Source organism: Rhopalosiphum maidis, chromosome 2 (assembly GCF_003676215.2).
Source record: "Rhopalosiphum maidis isolate BTI-1 chromosome 2, ASM367621v3, whole genome shotgun sequence".
In the NCBI taxonomy this organism is placed as follows: domain Eukaryota; kingdom Metazoa; phylum Arthropoda; class Insecta; order Hemiptera; family Aphididae; genus Rhopalosiphum; species Rhopalosiphum maidis.
The window spans coordinates 28,241,226-28,262,656 of record NC_040878.1 but is presented as its reverse complement, the minus strand read 5'-3'; the positions used below and the strand labels follow the sequence as shown (position 1 = coordinate 28,262,656).

Here is a 21,431-nt window from a genome sequence, read left to right as displayed (position 1 = left end):
ATTTCTCGGCTATTTTTATTTCGCCCCGCATTTATATATGCACGGTGTATACCTATACCAGTTTCGCGTTCGCCGCACACAACCGGTCCGCGAAATGTATAATTCATTCCGTTCACGAATTCGGATAAAAACAATGCTCTTTTGTGTTTTGCAACAACATTAACATAATTCTCGAACGAGGAATATAATCATATAATAAGTATTAGGTACGTGTGCACGCAACGTCTTCTTTATTTTTTATTTTTATTTCATTTTTACAGAAAATCATTTAATTAATTTTCCATTATATAAAGTTTATCCCTAATTATATTAAGAAAAAAAATATTTTTAAACGTAGCGAATAACGACCATTGAGCGGAAAAACGCACGCCGATGTGGGACAGAGGAAACGACAACAACAACTCACAGGAAACGGCCGATTTCCTCCGTTGAGTACTGACTTCGCGCGCCCAAACATACAGGTCGACATTTCCGACGTTTTGACGCGGCCGTTCTATGCGTTCGCGATGTAACCTATATAGTTTATTTAATACTTTTTGGAGAAGCAACCACCTTCGGGTGCGAGTGACGCAGAGGTCTTTTCGGGGGTTAATTGTTGGCGCCAAAACACCGCCTACCAGGGACAAATTAGAGGATAATTACTAGCGGCGGCGGCGGTCGACCATTATCAATACAAGGTAATAATTACATATCGAAATAATAATAATAATAATAATAATATATATATATAAATTATAGGCGTACCTATGGCGATTAAAGACGCCGAGAAGTCCGAGCGAACAGTTTTTCGGCGGTGAACGCGGCTTCGGGACATTACGTACAATTTTTTTTTAACCTAATCACACAAAACACACGACCTAGGCGGCGACGGTAATATAGACGGTACGAATATATGTATAGGTAAGTATATAGATATAAAATATATATATATATATATATATATATACCTATACATGTAACGTTAGTAATAATAATACAGCGATACGAATTTATGTATGTATGCGCGGCGGCGGTCAGGTCGTTTGTCAGTTTTTAATTGATCGAATAACGATACACAGAACACGTGGCCGCTGGAGACCGAAAATTCGCCGGTTATGGTCGGAATATTCGAAATACAATACTGTACGGGCGGAAAACGGTTCTCGCAGATACAAAAGATATTGTGTATTCGCGAGCCCTTCCTCCGATTTCCCATTGGCGCCGCCATCATTTAACGGGAGGAGGAAAAGCTCGCTCAACGCCGAGAGCCTGCGCGTGTTCATTTGCACAGATGACCGTTGCAGCGACGGCGTTTCCAGTGGAAACCGATGTAGTAATTTGCACCGAACGCCCGCCCGACTCGAGACGACGTGTTAAACGAAACATTTTCCGGACAGACGATTTTCGCAGTCCGCACTATTATACGCGGCTATACGTACTATTTATAATAGGTGTATAATATGCGGTTAATGGTTTTTATTAGATTATTCTCACCCCTTACCTCCATCTCTATAGTGGTATGAGTAAAGTGTGGTAACGAACCTAAATTTAGGACGCACTTATACACGCGTTCACAGCTACTTAGCTAATGTATCTATATGTACGAATATGGCGAAACGAATAAAAAAAAACATCATCAAAACGCGTTACATAATATATCGGACACACACATTAAAGTTTATATCGGCGATTTTACATCATTAATTATTATAACATAATAGCATTTACGTTTTTAATTACTTTGTTTATATCCATTTTAATTAATGTATTTTTTAAACACACTGTAATAAATGACGTAGAACGCATTTATCGAATGGAGGTACCTAATAATAATGTATTAAGTTTATTATTATTATTATTTTTTTTTAAGTTTACTGTGGTACGAGATCATACGACGTTACAGAATCATTATATTTTTGCAATCCTCGTAAAGACATTTTTAGTTCAATAACGAAGTTATTGATGTAATTAATAGGAACAAGCTAGTGCAAGGATCACATTTGTTCGTAATCAGTTATTATTTTAATATTAAATGTGATAAATTTTATGAACGAACATAGCAAGTTAATTATTAGGTATTATAACTATTCGTTTCGTATATTATGATTTCCGTCGAATGGTTCTAATTAAATTGGCAATAATACATTATGAAAATTTAAGACAAATATAGCATTTTAACACAATTCATAATGCATATTGCCTGGGCCTACACACGCGCTAGCTTGGTTTTATCTATAAATATTTATGAACGATTATTTTGTTTTTAATTGTTATTCTTGTAAATAATGTTCGTTAAAGTGATTTGCTTTATCTAATGTATTTTTATAGGAATTGTTTCATAAAAGATAGTTTTTACCGTTTTTTTTTTTTTTTTTGTTACCTATACGCAGACTATCCTCTCGCATACGCTGCAATGAAGATGGTATTTTTTTAATATACCTACATTATAATAATAAGATGAAACACACCTGTTCAAATGATAAATCACGCTTTCCGAGAGCGCGCGCGCGCGCTCTAGCTCTCTTGCGCGTTAATTACGTATGCATGCGGCCTCCGGGTACCCGGCATACCTATAACAAATATTTTTCGTTTTTGTTTTTTTACCCGGTATTAATTAGTAAACATCCCCCGGAGCTTAGTTTTTTGAGGAACAAAAAATCCGTTTGAGATTTCGTCGACGGTCACTTGAAAACCCGTAAATTTATTACCCATATATGCTTATTGCCTAGTACAAATATCCAATGTACCTATGTATGCACTTCTAAACATAATGTATATGGACAGGTACTAGTGCAGTACTTTACGTACGCTGAGCTACGGCGGTTTTCGCGTTTTCTCCCGTCGGCGACACGACGATAATATAATTGCCGTTTTCCTATTTATCATCCGACCAGAACAAGACTACTACCAGCTAACGAAAAAAAAATGAAATAGAATAAAACACCGGCACATAATAATAACCACCACCCGCCCTCACACCGGCCTAGCGACACCGGCCATCTTGAATTCCAAATGAGGTCCGTCAAACGCGCGCACAACATACACACATATTATATATGTGTGTCTATAGGTACACACAACAAACGACACACGCACACTAGTGCGTACAATCGTCATTGTTCTCGGGACCAGACGTCTCGGTTGAAAACGAAACGCTCGACAGAGGCCGAATTTGAATCTTGCAAAAAAACCGGAGGGGAAGATCGAAAAATCGCGCAGACGTGCGGGAAGTGGACAAAAAATTAATACACCGATCAATCTGTACATATACGCGTGTATATCTATACTTTGTATAATATATATTAACGGTCGTCTGCAGTCGAGCTCGAACGATATATTATTGTATATTATATATTATGCATCCTATCTGATAATTAATATTATCGATATGCGAGAAACACGGCCTTCACGCGAAACAAACGCATATATATATATATATGTAATAGTATTATAAATCTACTCAAGAATTCTGCAATAATAATACGCCACATTCGCGCACGTTGTATTTAATATAGGTAATTATAATTAGTACGCGCAATAATTATTATTTACCCGTGTATCCGTCATACTAGTAGCAATGATTAGGGGGTTAGAATATGTATAATATGACTTTTACATAATATTCTTTTCATTTTAATCGTGTACATTGCAGACCAAATCGTAAATTAATTTTGTTTATAGCAGTTATACCTACAACTTAGATATATTTAATTTTGCACATCTTTGGTCATTTTTATAGCTATTAATGATTTTTTAACAGTAATTTTTAATAATAAAGATAATTTCTTGATTGAAAAATCACATTGTAGCAATTCTTTTTAAATTTCTGATTTAAAAAAATAATAATGTTTTATTATTACACTTATCGCATACATGTGCTCGTTCACGATACAAATGTATCAATGTATCATACATGCGATTTTACAGACATATACGTGTAGGCAATACCCTTATTCTAAGTAAATAGGTATTAATGTGGGTGTCTTAGCCAACAGGAACACGTAAAGCGAAACGAGTATTGTTTCTATAAATTATCTATCAAATAGATAAGTATAATTTGAAATAAAAATGAAAAATCAATATTTAACGCATTTTATTATGTCTTATACCTATTTGATTGTTGCATCTTTCTTTTAAAGTTTTTAAGGTCATAAACATTCAAACGATACAGTAAGAACGGACATCTCCGAGGCTCCGAATACCACATAAGATTAAATTAATAAATAATAAATATAAACTACTATATACGAATGTGTAGCAATGACATAATATTATGCCGTTTATAGTTTTATACGATACACAACATGACGATGTCAAAAATCAAAATATGCACTCGTTTTGTATACATTAGGTTTAATGGACGAGCTGTCGACGAGTGGCTGCTGCAGCGACGGTAACGACGGCACGAGATAGTAGATGAAAATAGTACCATTTTCTAAGAAAAAAAAATTTTAAAACGCTACTGGAATATAAAATCGTCGGCTATCCTAATCGCGGATAACGCGGAATAGGTACTATATACAAATATAATGTGAATATGCTTAAACACGCGCGTACACAGAAACCAGATAATAAAACACGACGAGATTTCGAGGCGATAACATTGTCTCTGACCCGGCAACCCGCTGCGGGGGGAAACGTGGTGGTCACCGAAAATATAAAAAAAAAAACCAGTAATTCTCGTTATTCAGAGAGAGGAGACGACCGTCCGCCGACGAATACGACTACGACGATAGCCGATATATTATACAGGTATATATTATTAATATAATATAATATAACATAATATATGTGTACATATACATTATTTTTTTTTAATTCTTCCCCACGCATGTCTATTAATTATACTCGGTTCTCTCGCACGGATTCGTTAATTATTCATGGTCCTTGGGACCACGGTAGACGCAGACTTGGAGAAAAAAATACCCAAAGCAAAGAAACCGACGATGAGTGGAACATTATTTTTTATTTATACGACCGTTTATTTTTTCGATAATGTTGTAAATGAAATAAAAAATAGAAACTAAAATAAAACAAACAAACTAACAAACGATTCGATGGCTCGCGCCAAGTTCAGGTGGGGAGAGGGGGGGCGTCGTAAAATGTCAAAAATCGCGCGTAGGACACCACAATAAAATAGTTATGCTTTTTATACAACGCGCGTTCAGGTACACATTTGACCATGTGCGATATCGGCCGATAAAAGCCAAGTATTTATTATACAATATAAGTAATATAATTACAATGCACGATATATTATAGAAGTAGGCTGTAGGTATTCGTGTGAGTAAGCGTTAAATCGGGAAAAGAATGTCGTAAAAACCAAAAGTACTTTAATATTATATAACATTTTATAACAGCCGTCCGCACACGGTCAAGAGTTATTATTATTTATAATTACCCCCAGGACATTATATATAAATGTTGATATGACGATATATACATATTTTTTTTTTCGACCGGTACTATAATATATCGTATTATTGATTCGAATAAAATCGATTTGCACCGAAAAAACCGGAATGCACTGCAAGAGCCCTGGCCGCGCACCGACTGGTTCGATTGTCCAGAAACGATCTTTCCTATTGTAAGTTTTTAATTGCGTTTAATTAATTAAAAAACATTCGTGAGTCCAATTAATCATATTATATATTACTATAGTTTTAGTTAGTCTGCCGGCCGCCGCGCGTATATAGTAATTACCGCGGTTTTGTTCCCGGAGCGATAAACAACACGACAGGCGAATAAAATATAATATTCGACATAAATAATTTCAAAGCCGTTCGGAACCCATATTTTTCCTTCCTTCATTAATTAACACACGTTTTAATAAATATGTATATACATACAAACGTGTATATATACACATACACAAACGAGTATATTTTATTATTATTTTTTTATATATATTTATTATTTTTTTAACACAGTAATTATACTTTATTACTCATTAGTCATTACTGAGAAACGTTTGTGTGCGCTTTTATTTATAAGGAATTAATAAAGATTAAAACGCGAGGCTCGTGTGTTGCGCAATTATTTTTATTGCATGACGTGGTTTGTACGTAGCGCCTGCTTATAGCTTCGAAATGGCCAAAACATGCACATTAATCCCGTTTCGAAAGTATAATTAATAATAATATATTATATACATGTAGGATTTGTTTAATACGAAAAGAAATACCAAACATGTCATTGTCGTAAGTCGAGTAAAATTTCATTTATTATAGTATTATATATAGGTATATACCTATTACCTACTATGTCACGTGCCCGAGAAATTTACATAAGCGCGGTGTTCCCCCCGGTGCAGCAATCCACGTGCGCGCGGGGCCCAGCGTCAATATATTCATTATAATATTGTACCACGAAACCCGGGGATAGACTTCGAATTTTTGTCTCATTTGAATTTCTCGTGAAACTGGTTCGGCACGAGCGTCTCGTCCACGAGGAGACTATATTATAATATGCAAAGTAGCGGGAGACAAATATAAATATAAATGGTATTACTACTGCTGTCGCGGCAGCAGGCAATAATACAATAATAAAAAAACAAACATATTGACTAAATATAATATTATAAGGTACGACGTAAAAAAAAATAATAAAATTGTTATTAATTAATAATAGAGGTATTTACGCCGTAATATGTAACGATGACTTAATTAAGAATAAAAACAAATAAAATATAAACTTCCGGCGCACACGAAATTTTTGATTTATCTGGCGACCTATACACCTCCGCACGGTGGATTGCAGATAACGCGCGTAAATTATTATTGCGCGTGAGTGCTATTAGATATGTCGCGAGCACGTGGTGACACAAACTCTTTGTTTTCGTTCATTCGTAGGTACATATGTTATGTACACTCGACACACCATACCGTGGACTTTTAACCGACCGAAAAACGACGCGCCTAATTACCATTTACACTTATATAATTAATAAACACGTATAATAGCGTCGACTGCACATATACATCTCAACACTAAGCTCGCAGTTCGTATCGATTTTATAGATAGGTTATTTAACCTATTTTTTACCTATTTAGGCACACGAAAATAATACAACACATCATCAATAATAATAATAATAAGTAATTAAGCAACGCAGTTTTAAAATATATACGAAATATGTACGAAATCGATTTAAAAAAAAAAATTGGTCGACAACCTAACATTATAATAATACACAACAAAAAATACACGAAAAATCCTTCACGAGTTATATCTTTATGCTATTCGTCGCGTCTATCCATAAGAATTACGAATGTCGATCGAAAACATTATATTATAATACATTAATTATAAAAAATTCGCGTCGTTAAAAATACCTCTAAACATGTCGTTTGGACATCCAAAATGATAATTCTGCTATCCTCTGGGTAAAAAAAATCATGCGACGACAGAGTATGATATAATCACTCTACGACGAATCAACTAACACACACACGAATACACTTGTTGTAAACCGACATTTATTTACTCGAAACTGAGAATGTCGCGGCGGTAACGAACGAACTGAATTATTACGGACGGACGAACGCACACGATGACGGCGAAACGGATTAACGAATATTTAATAATATTTACCGTCGGATTTACGGTAAAAAATATTATAATTTATGATACAAAAAAACACACGTTTAGCATACGAAAAAAATATAATTAAAAAACACAATTTTATGAATACGATAATAATTGATAATAAACTTACGAATATTAATATACTATATAAACATAATTATGTACAACAATCGGCCGAAACAAAAAATAATTTAAAATAATAATGCGTTCTGGTGTTTGAAATGGAAAATAAAAAATCACTCGACACTAGCAGTACGTGAGGGCGCGCTCTGTGCCGGGAGACTGGTGTGCGACGTGCCGGTGCGCTCGGTTCGGTTCCCCTGCAATGGACACGGGTGGGCGGAGTCCCGACCGGTCCCCACCCATTCGCGCGCTCGGTGGTGGGGATATTTTGCATGCGGCACGTCAAACCGCCGCCGTCGTCGCGCGGGGCGGCAGCGTCGGCGGGTTGGAGGGGAGAGGGCGGCGGCGGCGGCGTCCTCCGAAGGGTGACGACGGAGACGACGGAGGCCGAACGGACCACCGGCAAGTGGCGCGGTGGTGGAGGGTCGAGTGCGCGCCTTGGAAGGGTGTGCGCGACCGAAAACCAAAAGTAATTACGATCGGAGAAATGCGTAAAACGAAATACGAAAAAATATTATGAGGAAAAAAAAATCGGAAGGGAAGAAACGACGAGAATAACGCGAACCCCGGAGGCGGATAAAAATATAATATTATAAAATAATAATATCGGATTCGCTAATCGTGCTCGAGGCGTCGGCGGCGGGTTTCTTTTGCGCTCCGCTTTTGATGATGTCTGCACGTAAATTAATATTGTAATATATACCTATGAAATGTGAATTATCGACTTGGTAAAATAACTACCATATATAATATCATTATAATCTCGCACGTCCCGTCCGAATGCTGTACAAAAAATCCTCGGTGGCTACGGTACACACAACTAGACATCCTTTGTATTACGAAGATTAAAAAATTATTTCATTGTGAATTATCATTCATTTACACGCTAACAACAGTGCAACTGGCCCTCGAATATAATATATAGCCCGTTGTGCGCGCGTTCAGGCGGCGGACGACACTAGTTGACGGCGCGACCCAAAGATAGCACTGCCGGTTACACGCGGTCACCTCTAGGGTCTCTCTCACACACTCGCCGACGAACCGACGCGCGAAAACCGAAACACAATATTGTTATGATTGGGCACATCTTTGTTTGTCATTCGATTAAGGACGCACAAAACGTATGGCTCTACCGTGATTTAAAACTATAACAATAATTTCCGAAAATCTAACAAAATGTTCATAAACACAAATACGCGACCAATAGTGTTATGTGTTATGTCGTCGCATTGCATACACATCATATTTTATTCATGTACCTATGGTACGGCGCACCTTAAAATCCAAAAATCGATTAGTATAGTGAAGGATCATACACAAAGAACGAATTCGAGACAGATTCAAAGAATTATCTCGGCGTTACTGGTTGGCGATAAATAATAGGTTAGGGCGGAAATGACTATTTGTACACTTTATATAAATATATATATATATAGAACACCTTGCACGAATCCCGCCTGAACGCTTCTCTCGGTTATACTGCAACAACAAAAGAGTCATTGTCGATTTTAACGTCACTCGCTTCGGGACCTAAACGCTTTGGTTAAATGAAAATAATATCTTTTCACGGTACAATATGATTTTTAAGTAATACACAATAATAATAATAATGTATATAAACGTTGTTGAATAGTGAGAAAGAAATAAATTCGTACGACCGAAACCGTCGATAAGTCAACGTCATGTCAGTGGTATTAAAAAGGATTTCGTTCGTCAAAGAATTATTACACGTTGCAGCAGCTCACACATGTAGGTACCGTCATCATATTATCGATCGTTTTTGACCACACACACAGGTAAAAACCGAATTTTGACATTTCTTTGAAAATCACATTGTCAACCCACACACGTTCATTTCAAATCGTCGCCTACAACAATAGACGGTATACCACCACAGTGGTTTTCAAATATAACACTAGGCGGAATAACGATTCAATGATTTATCTATATAATATACAAATGTATACATACATATTATATATGCACATGTACTGCCGGTATATTATAAATCACACATACATAGAATACGGTTCACTACCACATTGTCAACCTACGAAAAATGTTCGGACGCCCAAAAACCGTTGTTTGAACACGTTCTGTAGAAACATTATTATAACACTTTCGAAATGACAGTAACAGTTCAAAAGTTTATTGGTCTGTCGATGCAGATATATCGCATCGTGCCGAGACATAAATCGATGAAAAACGAATTAAAATTAAACTTTATACTCGTTACTCGTATTATTTAAAGATGCGATGCAAGTAACTGCAACTGAGACGTGCGTACACAACTGCAATCTGACTACCGCTGCACATGCAAGTGGCGAATTGCGTGTGTGCATAATACTGTCATGTTAATATATTATGTTAACACGTGATATATAATACATTATTATATGGATACGTATATTGTTGTCAGTTCTGGGTTCACGCTCGGGACGTTGGAGAAATATAACTATATATATACTGCCCCCACGTGCAGTTTGTGGTGTGCGGAAACCAAGTGCGACGGACTTTTACAAAGTGCGTATAAAACCAACACAACACACACACACACGCGCGCGCGCGTAAACATCACACAAAAACACCCTTTTCCGGCTTTCCGGGTTGTGTGTACAATATGTGTGTGTGTGTGTGTGTGTGTGTGTGTATTCGTACCGCGACGGAGTTGTTCAATGGGATGACCGCCGGCCGCGAAGGCAGATGAATGGAAGTCCGCGGGGACTCGCGCCCCTGATGACGTCACCTGTGACTAGGTCAAGGGCTCGACCACTAAACATATACACACGCGATCACACGCCCGCGCACACACGAACGTGCGACTATGTACTCATTGTACACCGCGGTAAACTCGCTGCAGAAGTATATAGAGTTGTCGTTGTGACGATATCCAAATTCGTCGTCGTTCATAAGCCGTTCGTAAGACAATTGTGTGTTTGTTTCGAACGACTACATTAAACGACGCGCTGCCGTGTCACAGCCCATCATATTATATCGGAAAGACGAAACGCGGCAGTCATATATGATTTTCTTTCGCGTCGATAAAATAATATATATATATATATATATAAATATACACACACATTAATTAAGCGACGGTCGACCGTTATTAATATTGACCCGAGTCCAGCCATTATTTTTCATTTCCTAACCCAACGCCGCCCCCCCCCCACTCGGCTCTCTCCGACCATCCTCCCCATCGACACGCACACGCGAGCGAGCGCAAAATACTACACACACGCATCCCAAGTCTGAGCTGCAGCAGTTTACACGATGGTTTATACTGTGCGGGGGTTATTCTTTTTTTTCCTTATTTTCTTTTTCTCTGTCTTCCCCTCCCATACCACTACGCCGATCATCGCCGTACCCCGTCCGGTTCTCTGCCGAGGTCTTCAACAATTAGATAAATTGGATGCTTACGTTTCGGGTCCCGGGCATATCTCAGAGTCGCCATTCGCCTCTCCCTCCCTCCGCGCGCACCAGCACATACCACGGGTTTTTCCATTAATTAAAAGCCTAAACCGAGTGGGGAAAAACTTACCTCCTCGCCGCCACTGCCGTCCCAAGTCCACCGTCCGTCATATATATACGAATAACACACACTCATGCAAAGGCGGGCGGTCGGCGCGGTGGCGGCGGCGTTGCCAGAATGAACGCGCAAAAGCTCATTAAAGACCGCGTCGTTTGTCCGGCCGGCGCCTGGTACCCCGGCGATTTAACCGCCCGCCCGTCAGCCTATCCGCCCGTCGTCGATGCCGCCGCTAACACGCTCGCCCCGCAACCCCCCCCCCCCCCTCCTCCCAAACCCACTCCTACCGATCATACGGTCTTCTATATATAAGCGACGACGTGAGCACTGCGTGTGCATGCGAGAAGAGGAAGCACAGACGCGCGGTGGGTTTAATTGACCGCCCGTTGTTTTTGCCCGGACGCCCGCAGAAATTAAAAACGACCATATATACCAGAGAAACTTACAGTGTACGGTCGTGCGTGTGTATACGAGAGGAAACTGCCGCGCCGGTCGATGGTTTTTCCGGAATTTTCGCACCAACGCGCGCTTATAGGTCGTATATAAGTAACGACTTCGGTGTGAGCGCACACACAAATGCACATAAACACGGTCGTGCGGTTCTATAGTATTACTGTATTAGTGGTATATACCCACATACACACTTATATATACATATATAGAGCAACAGCGGCAGTAATAGTAACAGTATAGTAGTACGGTCGTAGAATAGTGTTGTGGCGGTGTGCCGTAGTAAATAGCGGAAAATCCTATCGTACAATGTTTCCTATTTGCACTGCGTGTTTATACGGGGAAAAAAATAAACCGTCTAGCCAATTTATACGTTCACACTTGTGCTCGTCGCACATGTAAGCTAGGAAAAACCCTCTTGCAGACGAGATTCTAATACGATATATATATATGTATACCTATACCTAATATGCGTAAAGAATTAGGCACTAGGTATATGTATACAAAACATATACGGGTAAACGATGAGCGGATCTCGATCGTTTTCCAGGACCGATGAAAAACTATAAGGAAGACGAATGACTTCTTTTTTTTTCTGTTCCTCAAGTCCACCAAAACACCACGAATCCAATATACCTTACTGTATTATTATATTATGTGTCACATGTGCACTTAAGTGCAATAACGTCCGACAAGGGGAAGCAACAAAATCCCCTATTTCTGTCCTGTTAAATAACGCGGCTTTTAAGTCACGAAATTATATAGACGGAAAATATGGAAATTTAATTAATTCATTCTTGGCGGTAAACTGTTGCTGCGTTAATTGTGCTTGTAAAACCGCTTGCGCAATTTAATACCACTTGATACCCAGAGGGGGAAAACTGTCGTACCGTTGGAAATTCGTGTTTATTACAGCAATTAAAAGACGATGTAAACAACAACAATGAAAAAGTTTAATGTAATAAAAAAAATTAGTTTAGTATTTTTCCACCGAATAATAATAATAATGATAATAATAAAAAAAAAACCTGTTAACATCTTAAACGGGGAAAGTATTTTGCAATGGGGGAGATTTTTTTTTTTAATGACCATTGCGATTTTATTCAGCGATTAATTAGTGGGATTTCATGTTTAACGATCGTGTAAAAAGAAATTAATTTAAACCGAAGAGGGGAGCATTTTTTTTCTCCGAAATAAACATAAATAGGCATGAAAAAAAGATTATTAAAAAATGAGCTTTTATAAACTGGACATTTTTTTGACCTTCGATTTGTATATAAACAAATCCTTCAGAACCCTTCTTGGCCATTTCAACAGAGCAAATGCCGGGGATGAGAAATCGGGTAATATATTTTTTCATTAAGCCCAATATTTTCGTAGGGTTGCATTCCTAAATATATTAAATATTATCGAGAAAGGACGTCTTTAGGGTGAAATCTTCTCTACCCATCTGTACCTCATTCTTTCGTCCTTCTTCGGTATAATTGAAGGACCGGACCAATATCGTCCGGAAGAAAATTGAAATGAGTTTATGGAGACTTTGTGTTATTATTATTATTATTATTATTATTATTATTCAATATTGATAAAAATTCCACTGCTAGTTGCTGATCCATAACAAATAGCTTAAATCAAATGGAAACAAGTTATTACGTGTACGTCGTTTGAAATAAATTTTGATGTAAATACTTAAACTAATCCCGATACAAAAATTATAATCGAATTAAAACGTCTTTACTATTTCGTTGATACGCATAGAAATAATGTGCAGAGCTGCAATAAAAACCTGTTTTACCGCAAGTATTTTTTGCATTTTAAATGTTTTATAAAATAAACGCACTTGTATAGATACAAACAAACGATGTGTTACACTGTATTTTATTTGTAAACTTACAAAACCATAAACTTGAAAATGATTTTAAATAGTTTTTTTTTAGAGGTAATAAAATTAAAATAAAAAAAAATTTAAGAAAGTATATAAACATTTCGAAAATAAATAAAAACTTTTTTACGCGTTAATTAAATTTTTTTTTTTAAAAAAAACAGTAAAAACGAACATGATTTTGTACGTACGTGTAATATAATATAACAAAATATTTTTGTAAAAATTGAGAATGAGAAAATGCGTTCCTAAAAACGTTGCACGTCGTGAAAACGAAATGCATACGGGAAACAATTTGTTAGCGAAATCGTAATAATGTGGGCAAAGAAATGAGCTATAATTCTTTGGCCGGCAGCCGAACGCGTCAAAACGTAAGTGGGCACTTGACATCCGTCAGCAGTTGGCCACCAACTATCCTCCTATGGTTTTCATTACCAGACACAATAAAGGCGACGGTGGCGGCAGTGGAACAAATCGTTGAAATAATATTCCGCCTGCGAATTTTGCCGGACAGATATGCTTAATGAAATATATAATGAACGAAAGAAATATATATACATAATTATAAAATAATCGACTACTATACAGAAAGAAGAAGCGTTTAATTTTCATATTCCCACAAACGACATCAACGGTCGCGGCGGCAGCAATGACGCTATCGAAATGACAACCCAAAGTGTCGGTTTTAATCACCTTCGCGCGGCCCGGACGGGGTTAATTGAACCGAAGAAGAAACACAAGACCCGCGTTGTCATTGAGGTTATAAATTGCGCGCGACGCGAAATCAGATAGGTATTGATGAGTCGCCCACGCTAGTACTTAATGGCCCGATCAATCATATAATTAATTAAGCCCCTTTTGTCCGAGCAGCCGGAGAGAATGATAAAAAATAAATACGAAAGAAAGAAATAACAGAAAAACATACGCCGTCCTACTGTTAATTAAAAATCATTCCGATACCATTTATATACACGATTTTCGGTTCTCTTCTACTCCCTTTCTCTCTTCACTCTGTTTCAGTGTCTCTGTTCCTCTTGCCCACTCAGTCTCTCTCTCTCTCTCTCTCTCTCTCTCTCTCTTCTCTCTTAGTTCGCTCGATACAACCGTGCCGATATTTTTGCACCTTTATACACACAGACAGACACCACACTGCAGACACAAAAGTGTGGCTGGCGGGGCAATTAACACGGATGACATTAAAACGAAAAAAAAATGCGGGCAAACGGGTTTCGGTGTTGGTAATAAAAAAACAAAGTGGAGAACGAAGAAATGTACGCGTGTACACGAAGATATTTTGTCTGTGACTCGTAAAAACCGGCGCGGGCTCAAAGAATCGAGGCGGCGGTGGTATTCGGAAAACGCGTCTAAAAAATATCCTCAAAAGACCTGTCAAATGATAATAATTAAAAAAATTATAATAATAATAATAAATTAACGTTAATGCAAAACACACGCCGGCATATTCGTCGTCGTGACGTTTTCTATTTACGCGCGCACGCGTCCAATCTGCCGCAGTCGATTACACAAACCACTTAGCGTTCGTGAATCATTATTATTATTTCATGTATACGTGAGTTCCACTATAATGTATAATAGGTATATAATACATGTTAAAATATTATTATTGATAATAATAACAATAATCTCCTCGGGGCTGGCCTAATTGTTGTGACAGCGGACAACATAACCGCAGCTATACCTATACCTATATCTAATATTATAATATATACACGCACGAGCTAAAGTACCGCTTTTATGTACGGACGCAGCGGTCCGCAAAAGCCGGACGGGAGCGTATAAAGGAAAAACGAAAACGGTTTAATAATTCAACGGTCGTCTAATGGGGAGAGGGTGAGTAGCGGGTGAGCATTAATAAAATACGTACGTCTTGAAAATAGTAGCCGCGGATGTGACGGGTTCACGGATGTTCGGAGCACCGAGGTGGGGGATGATATGGTGAAGGGGAATAGATGGTTAGCAGCGGCGCGACGGGGAAAAGTTTTAATGGAAATGGGCACCCATACATATACATTAGTCTGAATGCGGGAAACTGAAAGAACACGTAATAATGAAAAACGGGAGCGGAGAAACTTAACATGTATGAAAAAGACAAAAAAAAAAAGGGAGAAAAAGAATGAAAAGACGGCTGTGCGCGGGAGAGAGCGGTAGCAAAGAAAAAAGGGAGATTTCCATAAGAATAAGTAGACGTCGGGAAAAGGCATACCTTCTTGTTCGCATACATACTTACATTATACATATATAAATTATATTTTTTTTTATTATTATTTCTTATATGAGGAGAACAGTTTTATAGGAAAAATTCCCATACATATAGCACGTATACGAGTAAGATGGAGAAAGAGCCAAAGAAGAACGGCGGTGGGGGGGCATATGTTCTCCGAAAAAGCTCCACGCGATCGACAGACGAGGCGCTGCAAATACGGCTTTTGGCGATACGTTTTTATTTCTCCGGCGTACAACATTTCTCCGTATAAATAAATAAAACTGCCCAAGCGTGGAGTAAAACAAAAATATAAACACATATATATATATATTTCCCATTGGAAGTTAAAATGTGTAAAAATCTTGAAAAATTGATCACTTAAAAAGCTCGAATGTACATAGAATACTAGTATTAGGTAAAGTTCACGGCAGCGGCGTCGGCGATGGTCCTAAAGTAGGATGCGAAAAATCTATCCAAATAAATCTTTTGATTTATCCTTTTTTCCTATAGAGGTAAATTCAAATCCGAACGGTTTTTGATTTCAAAGCGATTTCGTGCAGTTTATGACAGCCTTATATCTACAATCGTTCACCTAAAACGATCGTTTATGCACGCACATCGCAACTTCTTCCACCTTCTCATTGTCCTTATTCACTTTGGAACTTTTTCAACGGTCGCGTGTCTAATGAATAATGAGTAAGAGTGGGCGACTGAAGTACACGGATCCCGTTGAATAATAAAGAGTAACGACTTATTATATTTAATATTGTGCGACTATACGATGAATATAATAATATTATATTATAATATTTACATATACGTATAATTGGTACGCGTCAGAACAAACGGATTAGAACGTATTCCGAAACGATTTTAAATGTTTGTATACAAATTGTTGGCCCATGGCGTATGCAAGACATTATAATAATATACTATAGATAAACGGGTGAATACACTGTAAACGATAAAAAATAATATCGAAAAATGAAAGTTTGAAAATCAAGAAAAGCCGACGATTTTGGGTATTCGTCTTTTATTGTTACCTGCTGCAGTGGCGACCGCATTATATTGTATTAAACGCACAAACGTCGGATTGAATCAATGTATAGTTTGAAGTTATTGAAGTAAGTATTTCATGCATTTTACGCACGCTGCGGGGTTAAGACATCACGATGCCGTTCAATGGGATTGAAATAAGGTAATGGCGTCTATGAAATAGGTTATATGCGCGAGAATAATATACAAGAGAAAACAATATATATATATATATATATATATATATATATATATATATATATATATATATTCCGTGGGCCGAAATCCATTATTTAAGATTTATCGGACGAGAAAAAGGAAAAAAATACGAACGGCCAAAGAAGAAGTGTGGATCTAGTGGCGCGTCACATATATATTATATATATAAAAGCGACGGTCATCGCATTGTTGTCGTTTACGTACCTGTGTCCGGTTAATTGAGAACAATACGAGCCTTTTAAAGACAGTTGACACGTCGCCGAGTGAACACACACATAACGTCAACCCCAATGGGCGCCATTAATTTATTATTTTTGCCTATTTATCAACTCTCTCACACTCTCTCGCCCCCTTTGTATGTTTCCCTGCCCATCCAAAAACCGTCACATTAGTATTATTGCACGTAAATGTACGCACAACGTACACACCCACTAAAAGATAATCTCATAATGTGCGGAGTCGGCGACCGTCGAGGACGTGGGCGTTGTCGTCCGTCGGTCGGGGTTGTATATATATAGGTGTATTAATATAATGTCGAAGTGATAATTAACAGTTTTTTCTTTATTTTCTACACACACATACACATACATAAAAGTACACTCACGACGTTGGTGTGAGTGCGTATAATAATATAGTGTGTAGTCGTCGCTAATTTGAAATCAATGTATTTTTGCGCGAACAGAGTCCAAGATGTACCACGGGAGGGGGAGGAGGTCGCACACGGAGAAATCTTGTTTTGATATATAAAATAGGTATCCGTGAAAGCCGTGGAGCGCACGCATGCAACACAGACAGGATTACCGTGTACGAAGGAGCAAGAAAGAGACGGAAACAGTACAGCAGAGAAAGAGACAAAAAAACGGTTTCTCGCATATAACGTACAAGCACCTTATATACATTCTAATTTTTATTATTATTATTATTATGTGTATATATTTTTTCTTTCTTTAGATTCCACCTCCCTACCGCAGTCGTATTTCGTTGTACTTTATGGGCCGGTTATAAAATAAACGCATTAATAGAATACTTAATTTTCGGTCACTCCGTTTGTGGTGGGTCGTCAACGATTCGAACGGCAATCGCGGTCGCCTAGTGTAACAATAAACAACTGCAACTTGCAACACATGATTTTGTCATAACATACTGTAATTCTCGACTTACACACGAACCGAACACGACTGTTTTCGCGGTGATGAGACAAGAATGGAAGAGAACAGATTCTGAGTCATCCGCACGATAAAAATGTATAATATATAAAGTAAAACGGAAATCATAATCATACAAATTAACAACAATAATAATAACACTTAAAATGTATACATCATATAGACCCGATTGCGTATACGACAATCGTTTCACGTTTTTAACGACGTTTCCATCGATATCAATGTACGTACCAACTATACAACATCGTAAACGACGAGTGCGGTTGTACCGAGTATACTAAACTAAAAAAAAAAACTGCCTCGTTCGCACGATTTGTTCTTTTATGATTATCGCGGTATACAGAATATAGCAATTGTACCGGTGATATTATTACCGATAGTCATAGAACGCGTTAACAACAAGCGATTTAACTCGGAGTGCCCGGGATTCGGCTTTTTAATCGTGAATTCAAACAGACTCGTTAAAGTGAAAATAATAATAATAATAATAAATAAACGTGTCGGTTCTATATTTAAAAAGATTTTTTGGCCCCGGCGACCGGGCTCACGCGTTAATTAGCCGGGGACGTTTTCTTCTTAGCGCGCGCGTTGTGTTGTTTAATGAACTCGCCGCGGCGGTTGGTTTTCTAATGAAATATGCGAATTAATTAAAAACCGTATAGGAGACAACGGGGGCCAATATAATATATATACATGTGCGTGCATTCAGGGGACAAGTGTGTCAAAGAAACGGTCATTAATTTGAATTAAAATAAAAAAATAAATAGAAAAAAAAACCCGAAATAGCGTGGGTTCGACAACGTTTTATAAGTATTAATATATATATTTATTTATTTATTTAAATATCGCACACGGTGACTGCAGTGGAATTCAGTGTCGGAGCCCAACCCAAAGAGTGTTTTTTATTATTATTATTATTATTATTATTATTTATAAGGATTCGGAGAAGTTTGAAGGAACGCCAAATGAGTTAATAAAATATAATTTACTCTTATTATTACGATTGTTGTTCGTGTATACAGTATACACACATATGTGATATTAATTTATTTAAATGTGCATATATTTATGTGTGCGCTAAGAGATTATACATATGTATATATATTTTGTGTGTGTTTAATTGTTATTGCCGGACACACCAGAAATAAAACTGGTCTCGGGAAACGACCGAAACGATGATTTATTCGCATAATCTCTTTGTCGAGCAAGATGTCTCCTCTCACCCTCTCGTACACACTCATCTCCACACTCTCTCTCGCACCCCTCGACCCAATATACAAATATGTCTATTTCTCTCCCACACACGCGCGCGCGCGTGCGTGCGCTCTTGTTCGGTTGGCAAACGTTTGTGGTATGTGTTTAATCTGCTTCTGATGCTCTCAACTGCTTCTTACGTCTACTATATAGCAGGAGACTATACATTATAACATTAAATTATAATTGCCGTTTGTTTCTCGCTTTATATTGTGCTACAACGACTTATTTTCGAAACACCAAAATCTGAATGCCTCCGACACACCGGCTAACCATCAGTTTGCGGTAAACTTATTAATAATGCAATAAGATGCATTGTCGTCGCCGAGAAAAAATAACGTGTAAACGGAATTTATAAAAAACAAAATCTATTTTTATTGTTATTATTATTATTATTTTCTTTTATGATTTAATTTCGAGTGTGCAGTTATAAATGCAGCGGTCGGAAAAAACGAGCGTGTTCTGCAAGATTAAATGAAAAATGTGTTGAAATATCACTTGAAACGTGTACGCTTGTAGTACCTACCTGCTATACCTATAACATTTTGTTTGAAAAAAACTCCCAGTGGTCGAGTGTACAATACAACTTAAACACCCACAATATTTAAGTGTTTACGTAAGTTTGCACGTCAATAATTTTAATAATTAACATTACTATAGATACCTACATCAGTGATCGTCGATAGCCACACGCATACGCATACAGGCGTACAGGTGGTAGGAAATTTTAGACAGTTCTACTGTGCATTTTTTATCGCCACCCAATCGTACAATGATAATTATTACCTTGCGAAGATCTGTGTCGATAAATGAAAAAAAAATGTAACGTATAGCTATCCAACCGCCACTATAAAATAGATACATGAAAATATATACCTATGTGTGTATAGATATTTGTAGTGACGAAATTAATATTAAAAAAAATATGTTTTTGAACGACATAATGATGGTTAATAACTACTTTACGTGTTCGGCGGCAGAAAAAATAATAATTGAGACAGTTAATTACTTTCGGATACGCGTAGTTTTGTTGGCGTTTTTTTTATTATTATTATTATTATTTTGGAATTAGAATAACTATTTTTATTATTATCATCATAATTACGCTGTTACGATAATTATTATTTTATTTTTATTTTTATTTTTTTTTATCATTATAATACTTATTACTGCGTGCTATTGGAGAAAAAGCAGAATGCGGTTTCCTGTGTGTTGGTGTGTATACAATATGTGTGTCGGGGCAACGCGCGAAATATTATGGCTGCCGTGATAGCAATAGGGCACGTTATTACACTAACTGTTTTGTCTCTGCAATAATTCGTAGTGTATAATAATGGGAGGTGTGTGATTACAGGCAATTAAAGTAAAGGACGCCGCCCCCTCCCTCACGCGTCTCACCGCACCCACACACAATTCCAATACCGGTTAATTAAACATTTTTTCCTCTCTTTTTTTTTGGTTTTTACCTAGGCAACGTAAAAATTACACTAAATACAAAAACACATAATGCGACGACACATGCTCACCACCATAGATGGAAATTTGAAATAATTATATGTAATCGTACACATGGGCCGGGAATGTGAATATGATGTGATCGGACGGGAAAAAAATAAACCGTCCGTAATAATGGTAATCCATTATTAGATGAATACGTTTCGGTTTGACACGAATCCAGGGACACCGATAATTCACGTGGAAGAGAGGGCGTGTGTCTTGTGCGTATACAATGCGCACATAATACAACGTGATATTGGAAGAGTATTGGAGGAAAAAAAAATATGTATTATATTATATTATGTATTATTTCGTTTGTTTCCGTTCAGGTAAAACCGGCGGCGCGGCGACCGCATCGAAACACGTCATCCAGATATAGTGATGTACATATATTGTAGGATGCAGTATAATATCATACAGAGCGTTTCGAGTGACGACGCCGATGGTAGGAGACTCGCGACGCCCGCGGTCAATAATATTATAATT

At 37.5% G+C, this 21,431-nt stretch overlaps 1 protein-coding gene across 5 annotated transcripts in view; it reads right to left on the bottom strand.

Moving 5' to 3' along the window:
* The window catches only part of LOC113551996 (zinc finger homeobox protein 4), a 103,054-nt gene that overhangs the window by 66,974 nt on the left and 14,649 nt on the right, over positions 1 to 21,431 (bottom strand). For 2 of the 5 annotated variants that reach the window (XM_026954632.1, XM_026954631.1), the window contains exon 1: positions 7,314 to 7,649. The exons of 2 other annotated variants lie outside the window; for them this stretch is intronic. The gene's annotated coding sequence lies outside the window, so the exon portion shown is untranslated. Of the gene's footprint in view, positions 1 to 7,313; positions 7,652 to 21,431 lie in introns of those variants that run through there. One more of the 5 variants, XM_026954627.1, reaches the window with a different exon arrangement.